General features: G+C 37.0%; 1 long non-coding RNA gene across 1 annotated transcript in view; it reads right to left on the bottom strand.

Moving 5' to 3' along the window:
- Window positions 1–371: 371 nt before the first annotated feature.
- Window positions 372–19460, bottom strand: part of LOC131829410 (uncharacterized) — a 77177-nt gene continuing 58088 nt past the window's right edge. Inside the window, exon 3 of the long non-coding RNA XR_009352842.1 lies at window positions 372–2375. This is a non-coding gene — a long non-coding RNA (uncharacterized LOC131829410). The remainder of the gene's footprint in view (window positions 2376–19460) is intronic.

Raw genomic sequence — 19460 nt, 5'->3', positions numbered from 1 at the left:
TACATGTTGTTGGTAATCTATAGCTTGCTAGGCAAATAATATATGTCCAATATATACTTGATCGATCAAAGTATAAGATATAGTCTCTGCTTTCAAGCAATCTAGAGCTTCTGTGGTTAGAAGTATGTTGCTTACCTTGAAAAAACAGCAATTTACATAAAATGTTCTCAGACAAGTCTTGGCATTAGCAAGGATAAAACAAAGGGAAGGACAAGGAACTAATATTTAGTAAGTATTTAATGTTTACTAAATACTTTATCAACATTATACATTTTTAAAATTTTTTATTTTTTATAAACATAGATTTTTATCCCCAGGGGTACAGGTCTGTGAATCGCCAGGTTTACACACTTCACAGCACTCACCAAAGCACATACCCTCCCCAATGTCCATAACCCCACCCTCCTTCTCCCAACCCCCCTCCCCCCAGCAACCCTCAGTTTGTTTTGTGAGATTAAGAGTCACTCATGGTTTGTCTCCCTCCCAATCCCATCTTGTTTCATTGATTCTTCTCCTACCCACTTAAGCCCCCATGTTGCATCACCACTTCCTCATATCAGGGAGATCATATGATAGTTGTCTTTCTCTGCTTGACTTATTTCGCTAAGCATGATACGCTCTAGTTCCATCCATGTCGTCGCACATGGCAAGATTTCATTTCTTTTGATGGCTGCATAGTATTCCATTGTGTATATATACCACATCTTCTTTATCCATTCATCTGTTGATGGACATCTAGGTTCTTTCCATAGTTTGGCTATTGTGGACACTGCTGCTATAAACATTCGGGTGCACGTGCCCCTTCAGATCACTATGTTTGTATCTTTAGGGTAAATACCCAGTAGTTATACTTCAAAGTTTTTTTATTTTACTGTAGTAAGTGCACTTAACATGAGATCCAGTCTCTTAAATTTTTTGGTAACTTTTAAGTCAACAGTACTGTTGATTGTAAGTATAATGCTACAAAGTTCATCTCTAGAAGACAACCTTTTGTTTAAATGAACGTTTAGGGCTGTTGATTAGGAATTCACATTTTCTCCTTCTCCCATCCCCTGACAACCACCATACTATCCTTTAATTCTATGAATTTGGATATTTAAATACTTCTTATAAGTGGAACTGTTCAGTGTGTGTCTTTTTGTGACTGGCTGATTTCACCTAGCATAATGTCCTCAAGGTTTACCCATGTTGTTACATATTGCAAAATTTCCTTCTTTTTAAAGGCTAAGTAGTATTCCATTGTTCATGTATATAATACGTTTTCTTTAACAATTCAACTGCAATGGATATTTAACTTGTTTCCATAACTGTGAATAGTGTTATAATTAACAAGAAATGCTAATATCTCTTTGGGGGTCCAATTTCAATTCTTTTGGATAAATACCCAGAAAGGGTTCATGGATTATATGGTAGTTATATTTTTAATTTTTTGAGGAATCTCTATACTGTTTTTCACAGTAGCTGCATCATCTTGCATTCCCATCAACAGTGTGTAAGGGTTCCAATTTCTCCACATCCTCACCAACACTTCTTGTTTTTACTTTTTTGACTTTAAATAATAGTCACTTTGACAGATGGGCAGTAATATCCCATTGTGGCATTGGTTTGCATTTCCGGGATGATTAGTAACATTAAACACTTTTCATATACCTGTTGGCCATTTTACGTCTTCTATGGAGAAATGCCTATCCAAGTCCTCACTCAAGCCATTTTTAAATTAAGCTATTACATTTTTTAAAAATTGAGTTGTAAGAGTTTTTACATATTTTAGATATTAACTTCTTATCAGATATATGGTCTTCAAATAATTTCTACTATTCTGTAAGTTGCCTTTTCATACTGTTGATTGGTTCCTTTGTTGTGCAGAAGCTTTATAGTTTAATATAGTCTCATTTGTTTATTTTTGTTCTTGTTCTTGTTGCCTATGACTTTGGTACCATATCCATAAAATCAATAGCAAGACCACTGTCATGAAGCTTTTCCTCTGTGTTTTCTTCTAGAGTTTTACAGTCTTCGGTCTTACGTGTAAGTCTTTAATTCATTCTTGAGTTGATTCTTTTGCAGGTGTTTATCCAGTTTTCCCAGTATCATTTGTTGGAAAGACTACTTTTCCTCATTGTATATTCTTGGCTCTCTTGTTAAAGATCAGTTGATCATATATGCATAGATCTATTTCTGGTTGCCCTATTCTGCTCTATTGGTCTATATGGTTTGTCTGTATGCCAGTACCACACACTGTTTTGATTCCAGTAACTCTAATATATTTTGAAATCAGGAAGTGTGACGCCTCCAATTTTGTTCCTTCTTCTCAACACTGCTTTGACTATTCTGAGTCTTTTGTGGTTCTCCATGAATTTTTGAATTGTTTTTACTATCTGTAAAAAAAAAAAAAAATGCCATGAGAATTTTAAAAGGGATTGTAGTGAATCTGTCAGTTACTTGAGTAGTATGTACATTTTAACATTAAGTCTTCCAATCAATGAATGAAAGCTGTCTTTCCATTTGTTTGTGTCTTTAATTTCTTTCATCAATGTTTTATAGTTTTCAGGACAAGTCTTTTCATCTCCTTTAGTTAAGTTTATTCCTAAATATTTTGCTTTTTGTTCCATGATTAATGGCATTGTTTTCTTAATTTCCTTTTCAGATAGTTGACTGTTAGTGTATAGAAATGCCACTGATTTTTGTATGTTGATCTTGTATCCCGCGATTTTACTGAATTCATTATTTCTAACAGTGTTTTTATGCAATCTTTAGGATCTTCTAAATAAAATATCATGTCATATGCAAAAAAGGCACAATTTTACTTCTTCCTTTCCATTTTGCATACCTTTCATTTCTTTTTCTTTCCTAAATTACTTTGGCTAGGATTTCCAGAACTATGTCTCATAAGAATGGTGAAAGTGGGCATACATCCCTTGTTCCTAATCTTAAAACTTTCAGTTTTTTACCATTGAGTATAAATACTAGCTGTGAGCTTTATACATATGGCCTCTACTATATTGTTTGTTCAGTTATAATTATGAAAAAATGTTGAATTTTGCCCAATTCTTTTTATGCATCTATTGAGATTATCATGTGATTTTTACCCTTTATTCTGTTAATGCAGTGCATCACATTAATTAATTTTCAGATTGAAATGTCCTTATATCACAGGAATAAATCCTACTTGGTTATGGTGTATAGATCTATTAATGTACTGTTGAGTTCTAATTGCTAGTATTTTTTTTTTCCAATTGCTAGTATTTTATTGAGTATTTTTGTATCTATATTCACCAAGGATATTGACCTGTCATTTTCTTTTCTTTTCTTTAAAGACTTTATTTATTTGACAGACAGATCACAAGTAGACAGAGAGGCAGGCAGAGAGAGAGAAAGGAGGAAGCAGGCTCCCTGCTGAGCAGAGAGCCCCATGTGGGGCTTGATCCCAGGATGCTGGGATCATGACCTGAGCCGAAGGCAGAGGCTTAACCCACTGAGCCACCCAGGCGCCTTGGCCTGTTATTTTCTTTACTTGTGGAGTCTTTCCCTTTGGTATCAGAATAATGCTAGCCTCATAAAATGAATTTATAATTATTCTCCCATCTTAAATTTTTTTAGAAGAGTTTGGGATGGGCTGGCATTAATTTTTCTTGAAATGTTTAGCAGAATTCACCAGAGAAGCCACTGTTTCCTTTGGTGTTACATTTCTGATTACTGATTCGCTCTCCATACTAGTTATAGTTCTGTTCACACTTCTATCTCTTCATAATTTAGTCTTGGTATGTTGTGTATTTCTAGGAATTTATCCATTTCTTCTAGTTACTCAATTCATTGGTATGTAATTATTCTTAGCAGTCTTTGTGATCTTTTTTATTGCTGTGGCATCAGTTCTAAAATCATCTCTTCCATTTCTGATGTTATTTTTTGAGTTTTCTTTTTTTCTTAGTCTAGCTAAGGGTTTGTCAATTTTATCTTTCAGAAAAACCAACTCTTATTGAATTGATCCCTTTACCATCATGTAATGCTATTCTCTATCTCTTGTTACAGTCTTTATTTTCAAGTCTATTTTACGTGATATAAATAATGCTACCACAGCTTATTTTTCTGTTTCCATTTTCATGGACTATCTTTTTCCATCCCTTCACTTTCAGCATATGTGTGTCCTTAAATCTAAAGTATGTCTCTTGTAGAAAGAATATAATTAGATGGTTTTGTTGTTGTTTTTATCCATTTGGCCACTCTATGCCTATGTTTGGATTGGAGAATTAATCCATTTAAAGTAATTACTGATAGGGAAGGATTGACTATTGTCATTTTGTTATTGTCTAGTGTTAATAGTTCTTTTGTCTGTCTTTGCACTCTTGTTATGTTCATTTGTGTCTTCTTGATTTTTTTTTGTATTGATATGCATTGATTCCTTTCTCTTTTCCTTCTGTGTAATTTCCTAGGCATGTGTGTGTGTGTGTGTGCGTGCGCGCGCACGTGGTTACTCTGGGGGTTACATAAAGTATTTCATAGTTATAATAGTCTAAGCTGATAACAACTTGCATTCAATTGCATACAAAAACTCCACTTTAACTTCTCCCCTAACATACACTTTTGTTATTTTTGCCACAATTTACATTGTGCATCATTTGACAATTTTTCAGTTGTAGTTATATTTAATACTTTTATGTTCTAACTTTTCTATCAGAATTAGAAGTGATTTACCCATAATTGCAGTTAACATGGTATTCTCTATTTGTCTATAAATTTGTCTTTACCAACAAACATTATTATACTTTTCCTCAACATAATCCTTTGGGGCAGGTACTATTATCGTTCCCATTTCCAGATAAAGAAATGAAGCTCAGAGAAATTTGGGGACTTGCCCAATTTACAGCTAGTAAGTCAGGAATGAAAGTTCAAATGCACTGAATACAGGTCTGTTTAACTACAAAGCTGGTGCCTTTATTACTATACTAGTGTGCTAAGGCTGGATGCCAAACCCTGGAGCATGATCCCATTGTTTAGTCCTCTTTGTTGCTGTTGAATTACAGGTCTTCAGAGTCTCCTGCTAATACATGACCATTCTCTGGAAACAACAGCTTAGTGCGCCTAAAGCATGATCATCCAGCTTCTTAGCATTATGGTGCAACCTTGTTTTCTTGTTTTACTGGATGGCCCTTGCTTGTGTCATCTATCTCAGTTATTATCTCTATGCTGCCTGTCCCCATATCTCCCTTCTAGACATTCTGCCTTGAGATTTTTCAAATTCAGCACTTTAAAAATTGAACTCATTATCTTCTTGCCTCTCTAACTTTTCAATACCACAGTTAGGGAAACCATGCTTCTTTTCCTTCTCCTATTACTTAGGTCAATGCAACCACTAGCCAAGGTTGTCCAAGATGGGAACCTCATTTTTGGTTCTTTGCCCTAGCTCATTCCTTCACTCATTCAACCAATCACCAAGTCCTATAGATTCTACCCATGATAGTTCCTGCCCCACCTGTTCCATGTCTTACTACTATTACCACAGTTCAGGCTCATGGACAATCATGAGAGTTTCTGAGTGTGAAATCTCTCCCTGTTCCATTCCACCACTGATCAACTCCACCCACACTACACACACTGCTGCCCTGGCTTACATTGCAAAGCCAGACCAGAGTCAATCCCAATCAGTTTTACCAGCCTTAGCACCCCACCTGTACCATGACAGTTCTAAGTTCTAATGAAGCCAAAATTTCTTGCTGTTCCTTGAAGGCACCAAACTCTTTTGTACCTTGACCTTTGTCTTCTCAGCCTCAAGTAAATACCCCTTTTATTTTTCTCCTGAGTAAACATCTATATAACTTCAGAGATTGAACTCAAATGTAATCAGCTAATGAGGTCTTCTTTTACTCCTTGAGACAGTTGTTCTAAATAGCAAAGCCACTTCTTTTTTTTTTTTTTTAAGATTTTATTTATTTATTTGTCAGAGAGAGAGCGAGCGAGAGCAAGCACAGGCAGACAGAGTGGAAGGCAGAGTCAGAGGGAGAAGCAGGCTCCCTGCGGAGCAAGGAGCCCGATGTGGGACTCGATCCCAGGACGCTGGGATCATGACCTGAGCCGAAGGCAGCTGCTTAACCAACTGAGCCACCCAGGCGTCCCAGCAGAGCCACTTCTAAGCATCAATTTTATTATGAAATATTTTAAGTATCACAGAAGTATGGTTAATAATATAATGAATATCAATGGACTCCCTTCTGGTTTTGTCATATTTGCTTCAAATCTTTTATAGTAAATAGAATATTACAGATAGATTGAAGACCTCTCTATACCTTCTCCCATCCCACTCCCTCTCTTGCCAGAAGTATTCACTACCCTAAATGTGTTGTCTCTCATGCCCACACACAGTTTTATGTTTTCTATATATGTTTGTATCCATAAATAATAATTTTGCAAGTTTTTAAAAAGGGTTTTTAAAAAAGATATCATCCTATATGTAGCGTTCTGCAAATGAATTTTTATTTTTGCTCACTATTGCGTTTTGGGGGCTTAGCCACATAGGTTGACAAGGTATTCCTTTACTTTAACTATTGTGCAGTATTGCTCTATGAACATAGTTTATCTGTTCTTCCATTGATCTTTAGGTCTTTTATGATTCTTAATGTCCATGTTCCCAAACACATATGAGAGTTTCTCTAGGGTTTAGGGGCACTGGGTCACAGGATATGAATATCTTTCACCTCAGGAGATATGACCACATTGATGGTCACAGTGGTTACACTTAATTTATGTTCCTTCCAGCAATGCAGAGAGTTTCTCCCGGCTCCTTTTAATCTTTATTGCTTAGCAAGAGTCTTAGCAGGAGATACACTGATTTGCCAACAGTGGCTAAATGAGCAAATAAATGGTATTGAATTCATATATATATATATATATATATATATATATATATATGTAACTAGAAGCAGAAATACAAGTACTTTTAAATGAAGTCACCAATAATACAAGGTCTAGACCTCTACTATTCAAATAAATCAATTACAAGTCAAATTAGATTAAAAATTCAGTCCTTCAGTTGTGCTAGCTACATTTCAAGTGTTCAAATGTGGCTACTAGCTAGTGGCTACCAAACTGGATAGCATGGATATAAAACCTTTCCACCATGACAGAAAGTTCTATTGGACAGCACTGGTCTATACTATAGATCTTTCTCTTTTCCCCTCCTCCCCTCACCTACCTTCTATTCTCCTCCACACATAGTACTTTCATAGCACTATCTGGATGTCAAGAATTCCTACCACACATGCCTTTTAGGTTGGAGTCCATAATTAATAATTTCTCATCTTTTTATTCATTTCTTAAAATTGTGGTAAAATATACATAAAGCCTATCTACCATTCTAACTATTTTTAAGTGTACAATTCAGTGTCTTTAAGAACATTAAATACTGGTATGCATCCATCACCATCATCCATCTCCAGAACTTTTTCATCTTCCCAGCTAAAACTCTGTAATCATTAAGGAATAACTACCTTTTTCTCCCTTCCCCCATGTCCTGGCAGTCACAATTCTTCTTTCTGTCTCTATGAATTTGACCACTCTAGGTACCCCATATATATGGAATCATACAATATTACCCTTTTGTAGCTGGCTTATTCCACTTAGTATAAATATCTCAAATATCACCCATTTTGTATCATGTGTCAGAATTTTATTCCTTTCAAAGGCTGAATAATATTTTATCGTATGCACATAGCATTTTCATCTGATTTCACCTTTGTCTTTGTCCCCCAGGTACTAGCTGGGTGACTGCCTCGCCAAAAAAATGCAAACCACAGAATTAACAATGGATGAACATTTAATATTGTGACCCCCCAGATCCAACAGTGAAATGTAGTATCTTGGGAAGCATAAATATCCATGAATGAGGAGACAGGGATTCTGGTCCCCAGTCTCCTAGATGACGGCTAAGTTGCCTTGGAAAGCTATCTTGACTTTCTAAGCATTAGTTTTCTCATCTTATCTAAGAAATAAGACCTTTCTGTCATTCTGAAATCCTGCAGGTTTAAGAGTGTTCCTCAACACACTTGACACAAAGTCAAGAAGGAAAGTGGATTTAAAGACATTACATCAAAATGATTAAGGGAAAAAGTGGCTTCTAAAACTTTCTATTTCCACAAAGAGAGAGAGAGAAACAACTTATATTAGGAACAAGGCCATAGTACATTAGATACTTCAGTGTCTAATGTTTCCTAGCTTAGAGTTATAAGCTGAGTCTTGAAGAATTCTTACATATTTCATTTAATTTTCAACTTCCTATTTGGGCTCTCAGTCCCACAGAATTTTTTTTTAAGATTTTATTTATTTATTTGACAGACAGAGATCACAAGTAGGCAGAGAGACAGGCAGAGAGAGAGGAGGAAGCAGGCTCCCTGCCGAGCAGAGAGCCCGATGTGGGGCTCGATCCCAGGACCCTGGGATCATGACCTGAGCCAAAGACAGAGGCTTTAACCTGCTGAGCCACCCAGGCGCCCCCCACAGAATATTTCAAAAGAATTGAAGTTTGATATATTTTGTATAGAATTGATTTTTTTATTCTATATTATTACTATTCTCTAGTTTATTTCCTTTTATTTTTTTCATTTATAAATTATTATGATTCTCTTATCATTACCCTTCGGAGATACGGTTATTCCCAAAAGCAGTTAAAAAAGGCCCTACAAAGTAAACAGTAGTGATGTGGCCAAGAAAAGAGCGTGGATTGATGACATTCCCCTGACGATAAGCCAGCTAGAGAATGACACAGAAAGGAAGGAAAGAACTTTGAAAGTCTCACCTTCCTACACTTTCTAAATTTCATACCTAGTTGTAGTATTTACTTGTGTTATCAATGCCTTAGTTCAGGGCATCATGTTGGTCTTCCTGAAATAGTGTGCTTGGCCTGAAAGGGGGAAGAGAAATGAGTAAGAACCAGTTTAGTAAGGAATATGGGGTTTGGGTTGAGGCAGGTGTGGGAAAACATCGTAAGCAGAGGAAACAGGAGGTGTATAGGTCTTGGGCTGGAAGAGAGAGTGGCTGTTTTAGAGAGCAGGCCTATTTGGCTGGAACAAAGAGTGAAGGGAAAGAAGGCTTGAGCAGAACTTGAAACAATATAGGCCAAAATACACAGAACTTTTTGGCTTTTACTCTAAGGTGAGGGAACACCATGGGCTTGGTTTAAGCTGGAAAGGGATACTATCATATTTGGCTTTCAAAACAAACTCAGGGGCTTCTACATAGAACAGTCTTTGTTGGGATCCCTGATCCAGTTTTTGCTGAATCTATGAGGCTGAAGCTGAACATCTCGTCACTGGCAGGACTCAGTCATTCTCTTGAAGAGTGATCTGAAATGAAGAAATGCTCTTCTGTAGAAGTATCTGCTTTTAAGGCAAGACACACAGCAGAGTGAGTGAAAAGGCTTGATATCTTCTATGAAGTGGTATAAATCTTTAGCGAAAATGTAAAAGAGAAATCAAGATAAGGGAGACTCTACTTAGAGAAGAGAAAAAGAATGGGGAGGAAAGAAAGGCTAAGGGCCTGGCTTCATGAAAATTCTCTTGGCCAAGCCACTGGGTACAGAGATCAGGGTGAGTCAGGCAAAACACATGGAGAAGGCACTAACAGAGACTTCAGCTGAAATTTTGAAGGAAAACATAGTTCTTTAGGCAATCTAGAGTGGACCAAATAGCTCACAAATTGCACAACACAGCAACTAAAATCCTATAGCCTCTGGGACTCAGCCCATGATTCATTCCTCCTCCTTCTTAGAAAATCAAAGGCATGATATACAGCTTATGGTACCAGCTTTGTAATGGCTCCTGCTGGGTAACTCGAAAGCACCACTCCATGCCCCCCACCCCCAACTCTGGTCCCTGACTCAGTTCAGAAAACATACTTCACAACACTATGATGACTCTTAAAGAACCAACTTTCACTCTTCCTATTATTTAGCCCTGTGTTTTCTTCTTGTGCTTTGGGTGGGCATTTAGTTTCTAAGACAAAGAGAAAAAAAGAGTTCTGAAACTCAGTTTGCAGTGGGGAAAATACTGTGCAATCAGAGGGGTGAAAAAACTTTTCTGGAAAACAATGATTTTATTTGGCTTTTTCCAAAAGTATGAATAAGCATAAGAATGACTCAGACACTAACAAAAATACAGCCTCAGAGAAGAACCTGATTGAAGCATAATTGATTATGTTGGACAATTACAAATGCCGTTATTAAATAATTGCATTTAAACCACATGATAGTTTTATAACTGATTTATAAAAACAAAATTGTGAAAGTTTAAGTGACATAATTGTTCTCAGTATCACTACAATTTTCAAATGAAGCAATTTAGCCTTAGAAGCAATTTCACTTCTCATTGTAATGTTATTTTGGTGTCAAGCTGCAAGCTTTTGTTCCACTTTAGAGTTCTAGGAATAATGATTAACCCTTCCCTCTCCTTGGCTAAATCAGTGATACATGTTTCTAGTGTATCAGTCTTTTGCCTTTTGCTGCAGACTCAATAGGTCATTAAAAAAATGGTTTGCAGGCCTCCGACTATGTATATGGTTTTAATTTAATGAGAATGTAGTAGCTTCTGCATGGATGTGGGAAATGTAAATCTTTCCTAGACTGGGGATACATGTGAATTCAAAATACAAATGGCAAAAACAAACTGCCTTATGTTTGAGGGTTTCAACAAATTAATACCAAGACTTTGCAGTTTTCTCTCAAAATTACATTCCCTACTGGAAGCAATCCAGGAAATGGCCTGGTATCTCTGGCACAACTCCTAGAACATTAATCAAAGGTCTATATTTTCAGGTGCATGAATAAAGGACCTTGGGACATTCAGCAGATAAAAGCCAATACCATTAACATTCCCTTATTGAGTTTATGTGAATTAAATAGTTTTATACAACTACTGTCTCAGTATCACACACACAACTCCCAAGGCATGTTCTATACTGGTAATAAGAGCTAAACCTGCTGTATTTCATTTCAGTCTTGCTGATAGCATTTATCAGCAAAATCTGGCTAAAAATGGAATATGCAACTTAAGCCTGATCATAACTGGGCTGCAGAGAAGGAAAGTGGGGGATTATCTGGGGACTGGGAGCACAAATATAAGATTGTATAGTCATTGTGTACTATAGGCCTTTTGGCAAACTGTAGTGTAAGCCCCAGCTGACAGGCCTTTTCACAACTGACAGAGGAAAATATGAAACTTAAATTCTTCATGACAGATAAATCTGCTGAATGAAAGGAAGACCAACAGGATAACTGTGGGACAAAAAACATACTGCTTTGGGGTAACTCCCTTAAATCTACCTCCTTTGTGAATATACAAAATAGGCATTCAATGAATATCTTCTAAACTCCTACCTACCAGCTTTGCTAAGCAAGCTGTTAAGTTGGAATGATAAAATAAGCATCTTTTCTTCAGCAGATGAATACAAAGTCTTATAAGACAGGGGTGGCAGATTAAATTTAATATGTAGGCATGAAAGACATTTCCTGGATGACTATCAACTGGAGTGGATTTCTTGAACCAAAGTTGACATGTTACTATTGTAGAAGGCTTATTTATTGAGATATTAAATGTACCTAATCCACCATGATGGGGATCTTTGTCAAATTAAAAAAAATATATATGACTATAAGTAATTGTTCTTTTCTTTCAGTGGGTCCCAAGTCCATGAAATGTAACCAGAGATCATCTCTTAGGATTAATATCATTGGCCTTTCTACTGGTGATACATACCTTTTACCCTAGTCAAGGGCCTTGGGGCCTCCAGGGGTCTAGGGCTCTTTGCCTTTCCCATGCTGGTTTAGCACCATTTTTTCCCCCTTGTTCATTCTGATCAGCTGTACTAGTTCTGTCCAATTCCAGTGGCAGTCCATGGAAAGCTATCTCAAACGATGCGAAGCTAGATTAAACTAAAAATTAAAGTTTCTTGTACAGTTGTTGTTGTTTTTTAATCCTTGCAGTTATTTAGTGTATGACCTTACTGCTCTTTGGCATCTCCTCGAGAAAGCTTTCTGAGCAGCACTGCTTCTAGGGGAGAGGAGGGATTAATACAGCCTGCCTCTTTTATTAATGAATGGCTGGACTGCCTTGGCAAATCCCAGGTCAAGTTGATAGATGATATCTTGCTGAGATAGCCTGAAGCAAGTTTCAGAGCCCAAGAGCAGGTCTGCCTTGAACTGTCACTTTCCCTGGTTGCCATGCAATTCATGGCTAATCTCCACAAAAAAATCAAGGTAAGAACTAGACAGCAGTGGGGAGAGAGTGAGGGAGAAAGAGACTGAATGAGGGAAAGGAAAGAGGAAATTGATAAGAGATCATTTTTCTCTGGGACTTCACGCCCTGACCAGCGTGGATTCTTCCACCAGTCAGAAAGTTCTGGAGTGTCTGGCAGCAGGACTAGGGCACAGTGTTAGGCCATGGGAATCACCCACCAAGTCACAGGGAGGAAGAAGAAAGACAGTGAGAGGCAGAGTTAGAAAGACTATAAAAAGGAGGAGGAGGAAGAGGAGAAAGGGGAGGAGAAGGAGGAGGAGGAGGAGGAGGAGGGGAGCCAGCCTGGAGTCTGAGAGAAGAATCCAGGCGCCACAATGTTAACAGCTGCCTCAGGTATGCTAGCCAGTCTCAGCTCGTTCCCAGCTCTTCTTGGCAAGGCCAAGGCTCAGGCGCACACACGACATTGGCGCCACTGCGCGTGTGCACACACTCTGGGCTGTGTCTTGTAAAGAAGCTTCTGGCCTGTCTGCAGTGGTGTCTTTCAGATACTCACAGAGAGAGCTGGGCTTGTTGGGCACCGCTTTTCATAACTGTGGTAAAATTGCCTAAGACCTTGGTAAATAACAAAATCTACTCAGATACAAAAGGATTTAACTTACTCTAAAGATTATTATGTTTTGTCTGCTGGATTAGAATTGCTTCCAAAGTCATCAGAGAAACTCAACATTAGCACTTACTTTTCTATAAAGAAACAAACCACACACACACACAAAGGTGCAGCATTATACAGTGATTATCCAAAATGCTACCGCTTGGAATAATAAGGATGCTGTGTGTTTACACATCATCTTTCTTCTCCTAAGAATTCAAATAGCTACACCACCCATACCCCATTATTCCTATAACAGTCTTCAATGAGCTATGCGGGTGGCAAGGATAATTATCTGTATTACATAGCAGGAGTAACTGAGGCACAGAGAGGCATTCAGGATCACACAGTAAGGAAATAGCAATTCGGGAGTTACTATATAAAACATTAACTGTCAAATATATATTCCTCTTTTCCATCTTGATTTTCTTAAAACAATTTACAAAGGACATTTCCTCTTTGGGACTAATCTCTGACCCCTTCTTTGTGTGCAGTCTCTACCTTAGCACGTAATAGTGTGCTGTAATACTTCATTTATTTGCCTACGTCTTTCCTGATAATATCTTCTTGAAGGCCAGGATTTGCTCATCTCTGTATCTCCAGTTCTTGGAATATGGTTGATATTTCTTAAATGTCTACTGGTGAAATGAATGAAAGGAAAAAAAAATGAATGAATTAATGGACAATCTTCTAGGAAAAATTTCTGACAAAGTAACAATACATGCAAATTTGGGCCTAAACTAAATACGTCTGATCTGATTTTATCTTTGCTGTGGCAAATATGTCCACCTCAGGAGCCTTCTTTTAAAAATCCAGTGCATACACTTGGAGCTAATTCCTTCCCTGCCTGGGCTGTTTAGATTTATTGTTTAGAACAATAAACCGAGGCTCATGGAAATACTAGGGCTCCAGATGATCCATTGTAATTATTTTCACCATAGCCCCCTCCTTTTTTCAATATCTAAGGGAAAGCATTTTAGGTGTGGAGGTTTGGGGGAGTATTAATATATAGTTATTACGCTGTCCCAAAACCCTTTCCTCTGTGTATTGAATCTTAAAGCCAGATTGTTTTGGGGGGAGGGGGTACAGACCCCAAAATAACAATAGGAACAATGATTGCTCTTCAAGGAGACTACAAATTTAACTCTCTTTTATACATTTTTTCGGTGATCAATACAAAAAAGGCAAGGTAATATATGTTAATCTTTACCAGATGTACTTTATGTATCCCCTTACGTTGGAAGCCTAGCAGGAGTAGAATGTCACAACAGACATTTACTGAAATACCTGGGGAAATGTAACAAAAAGTGTTAGAGGAAAATGGTCTTTCAGCTAAATTACCTAATATATTTGCTAATGGTATCTGATTTAAAAGCCATAAAAATACCAAGTTAAAAGCACATTAGAAGATGTGTTATATTTATAAGTGTTTGTCACCTTGGCAACAAAAGCTATCTTCCAAATCTCACACTAGCTATGATGGGCCAAGACCTTTTAAAATTGGTAAATACTTCTTTATGGCAATGATCTGCTTTCAGCTACTGAATGTTAGAACTAGAAAAGGCAAGTTCTTCATTGCATAGCAAGTTTTTTGCTAGCTTTCTACTATGGATAAGCTTTTCTTTTCTATTAATAAGTATGGTTTATTCTTGACAGGAAAAACAATGCATTTTCAAATAAAGCATCAGCCTTAATTGTAATCAGAAATGCAGATATAATAGCTTGAAGATTTCTAAAAGTAAGAGTTTATCTATCAACTTCATATTTCAGTTTATCAACCATAGGACTGACCTTGGTTCATGTATGAAGTATCACTGGCGTATTCTATAAAATCGACCTTATCCTACAAAAACCTATCCTCCTAAATGACTGGGTGGAATATGTCTAGTTTCATAGGGATGATTTCCACATATCTTTACCTTCCAAATGAGTTGCAAGAGGACTGAAAAATTATCTGTCACCGTGTCTCACCAGAATTGTGCTTCCAAATTATATCTAATAAAATTAGGTGATTTGGTAATGGGAACTCATGCTTTAAAAGGTAGATTTCAGGCAGACCAGAAAGAGGTTCAGACTGAACTCTTACTATTCTTTCCTCATTTTTTAAGTTGCAATCTGCTTTCCAAATCCTATAAAAAAATGTTTGGGTTACGTGCCAGTCAAAGATTATAATTCCAAGAGTCTAACTAGATTCCCATGCGGTTGAACTAATTTTCAGAAGTAAACCATGGAAAAGGTCTGGGTAAACACACATTCTCTGTGGGCTGTGGCTGTTCACTGGGAGCCTAGACAAGTTGTCTCTACAGCCAGCTTGGGAAAACCCAAGCCCAACTCGTGATCTATAATCATGCTCAGCAGGTTCTCAGATAGAGGGGCAGATCAAAAGGTTAAAGACCATCACCCCCATGTAACTTCTCTAACACAAGGAGACCATATCCTTCCTCTACCTAGAAAAAAATCAATAAAAATTCCCTACCACATCAGCCCAAGCTAAATATCGCCAGGAAGTGTGTCATTGCTTCCTTTTTATTTTCCAAGAAATAAGGTCTTCTTGGGGAACATAAGAAAAAGCTTCAGTCTATGTGATGGAGATAATAATAGTGCATAAAGGGAACGTTATAAAAGACAGATGAGCGCCCAGTCTAGAGCTAATAAATCAAGGTAGCACCTTTGAGTTCAAATATAAATTATGTGAACAAAGCTGACAAAATACATTAAACATAGTTAACCAGATTTACTTTTCGCATGGATTGACATGTATTCTAGTACTTAAACATATTTTTCTTCGACTGATAAATGCAACCCCTGAGAATGTGTTCTGATTATATCACCTTACCACTAAGCCCTTTGTTTAACTCCTAATGAGTCAATTACTAAGCCATAATCTGTTGGTAAATTTAGAAGAAATTGTCTGTTTTTATTATCTAAAACAAATTTTAGATAGTCTAGATGGAAATTAAAGCCTCTTGTTTACAAATTATCATATATTATATTATTTAAACCATTGATTATATAATCTCATTTCACTCTCCAGAAAATATAAGCAAAAGACTATGGCCTGAATTTTACCAAGTGTAAAGACACAAGATAATTCGTAAAAACTACTTAAGCAGAGTGAAAATACAACATGCAGTATCACTCAACTTTCTTCCCAGGGGAAAAATGGGCCTAAAAGGGAAGGGACTATTTTTCCCTCAATGTTATATCCTCTGCCTAGTAGCCAAGCAATAAATATTTCTACAATTATAAATTTCACACAAATGAACTTTATTAAGTCTATTATATATATTCCCCATGATATCCACAAATTGAGGAATGACCATGACCATGAAGAATGACCAATGACTACCTACACAAATAGGTAGCTAAGAAAAACTGTTAGAGGTAGAAGTAAAACAAAATAACATGATTTATTTCCATCTTCTTGATATTTATGTGTAGATATGTTTGCTTTATGGACCTAGAAATGAGTAGAAACTAGGTAAAGAGAATGGGCCCACCAATATAACCCAAATTGGAAAGTAAGAATTAGCATGGCAGGAACATTAAGGAGACTTGCCTTGCTGGAGGAATGAAAATTGTAGGTTTAGAAGTGAGTAGGAAATGTGGTTAAGTAGGTAGAGTGGGGTCAGTTGAAAACCAAGGAAGCAAACTAACATGTGCTGAATGCCAGGCCTTGCATAGAGGTTCCCTCAGGTTGTTCTTCAGGACAAGACTGTGAAGTGGGTATGATTATCCTTACAGACTGGAGAAAGGCTCCAAAAGTTTAGATATCTGACTCAGTGGCTCTCAGAAAGTATGTGGTAAAGATGAGCCATTTTCCTGTGATATTACATTGTATTGAAAACTGGGCAGAGCATCATTTAAAAAAAAAAAAAAGTAAGAAAAGAAAAGAAAGAAAGAAATCTTGCCATTTGCAACGATGTGGATGGAACTAGAGGGTATTATGCTAAGCAAAATAAGTGAAACAGAGAAAGACAATTATATGATCTCTCTGATAGAAGGAATTTGAGGCAAGGTGGGGGTTGGTGGCAGAAGGGAAGAATAAAACAAGATGGGATGGGGAGGGAGACAAACCTAAGAGACTCTTAATCTCAGGAAACAAACTGAGGACTGCTGGGGTGGGGGACTGGAGAGGGACAGGTGGCTGGGTGATGGACATTGGGGAGCGTATGTGCTGTGATGAGTGCTGTGAATTGTGTAAGTCTGATGATTCACAGACCTGTACCCCTGAAACAAATAATACATCATATGTTAATAAAAGAATAAATTAATTAATTAACTAAAATAAAGAAAGAAAACTGGGCAGAGAGATGCAGAGATTAACACACACAAAATGCAACAGCTTCTAAACCAAGTCCAGAAAAGTCAAATCTGAATAAATGATTTAAAAATACAAATGGCTTAATAGGACCCCTAACTGCCCTGGGATTTTTCCATGTGTGAAATGAGCAACATTATCACATAATCATGTTCTTAACCTCAACAGGGAGACTTGATTAATTTTCAGTTACAAATTTCAGAGTAGTACTGATTAAGAGTTTGCTGCTTAGGGTGTTACTGTTCATCATTCCAGAAAACCCCAGGTCTGATTTGGAAGACATAAAATATTCTAAAGGCAGATCTAGTTATGGAAATGCAGACATTGTCTCGTACTGGCAACCTGACAAATGTGCTGCTACCCTCCTCCCTTTGTGGTTTACATGCTGCTTCCATATACGACACTGGCATCCCATTTGGAAGTTGATTGTTGTGTTTTGGTTTATGTTTCATACAACAACTGCCCTGAGCCACTTCTAAGAGAGGATAATAATGACAAATTTGAAATTTTCTCCCCAGGAAAAGAGGCTGTGGTGAAAACACCAGACGACATTTAAGCAACTACCATTAAAGGCATTTTAATTTTCTGTTGACAAACATGATTTTCCAAATGATTTACAGTGAAGTTTCTGGGCTGACAGCCATATAGCCTGTCTAGGACTATGTTTTCTGGCTGTACAAAAGTGCTAATGAGATCTTCATTCTTCTGTGAGAGACTTAATGTCTTGAAAGCCACAGTGCTATTTAGGTTCCTGCTTCCTCAGATTCTGCTGTCACCTTCCTTCAGAGTCCCTTGGCTCCATATCTTAGATCAGGCTCTCCCAATCCCAAACTCCAATGTCAGACTCAAGAAAGATAGAGGTGCTTTGGGGAGCATTGGTTCCACACTTGGCAGCAAGTCTATCTATCAGAGAAAGCAGCCTCCTTCTTAGACCCCCCACTTCTGCAGCCTGGAATTTCATCTGGTTCAAGGGATTCAGTCTCCTCTAACTTTACTGTATCTTTTCCTGTCTTGAATGCTGTCTGTTTTATTAGCTTGCTAGATATTCAGTTTCTCTGAAGAGTAAAGCTCTGTTGTGCTCTAAGTTTTCCTCTCTGACTTGCTATTATACTCAGAGTCTGGAACTTGCCTGGTGCTTAAGGCCTGCCCTTCTGTTTGTCTGGATTTTCACTTTTGTTTTTGATATCATTTTATACAATACTCTCATACTACAGACAAGAAAATAAAAATGTAATGAAGTTGGAAATTTGTCCAAGTTCTCAAGACTATTTGAACACAGGTCTACTAATTTTGAGACCTATATGCTTTTACATATTCAGACTAAGGTTATTAGATATCCTCTTTTAAGACATTATCCCCTCTATTTGTTATTTTATCTAACATGTAAGGAAATCTTTAAGAAGGAAAGCTGTTCCCCAATTTTTAAAAAATGTTAAAAAGCAAAATACCTGTCCTTGTTCAAGGATATTAGTCTATGCAAGGTTTTGTTTATGATGTTTTAAGAGATGCAGTGGTTTTTTAAAACATGAACTTGTTTTATCAGTCAACCTGTTTCTACACTGTTATTATGGATAGACTTCCATCTTATTAAAACGGTTTATTTTTCTTAGAAGAACTTTTGCAATAGTATAAAAACTGAAAAATAATTTTCCATGTCAAGGACATGGTTTTTGTTATTCTCGTACATGAATTCTAGCTGAGAGATTGCCCATTTTCATTTCTCCACTTCCATGTCTTGCCTTACAATTCTACTCTCCATCTCACCTACAACAGTCCTTTCATTCCAAGGAAGGGATCTGTCACCAGTTTGTTCCCCTCAGTCCTCAAAATGTCAATAGAGCCTTTTTTCAAGTCCATTACATTTTAAGATATTTTACATTATGTTGAAATACAGTAGACACTCAGTGGTTTAAAAAATCAGTAGCTATCTTAATGTTTTGAAGGACTCATATTTATGGGAATATATTTATGTATAACTGTTATGTTCTACAAGGGTTTTCATTAAATAAAATTTATATTAAATAAAGCCACAAATCCATATTAGGGATCATATGACAGAAAATAAAAATAAGACATTACAATGAGATGTGATATGAAATTCCATGTTGAATTTTATCCTTCCTATACATCTTCTTTTTCTGGAATGGTAGTAAGTCTTCTTCATGTGGCACTCATCTGGCTGTGCTCCTATACACCTATTCTATACAACGCCCTCTCTTAGTCTTTCACTCTGTGTTCCTGTTATGTCCCAGTCATCTGGACGTGATTCTGCTGC

The sequence above is a fragment of the Mustela lutreola genome, chromosome 4, assembly GCF_030435805.1.
Source record: "Mustela lutreola isolate mMusLut2 chromosome 4, mMusLut2.pri, whole genome shotgun sequence".
Taxonomy (NCBI): Eukaryota; Metazoa; Chordata; class Mammalia; order Carnivora; family Mustelidae; genus Mustela; species Mustela lutreola.
Note: the sequence above shows the minus strand (reverse complement) of the source record. Positions and strands in the feature narration are given on the sequence as shown.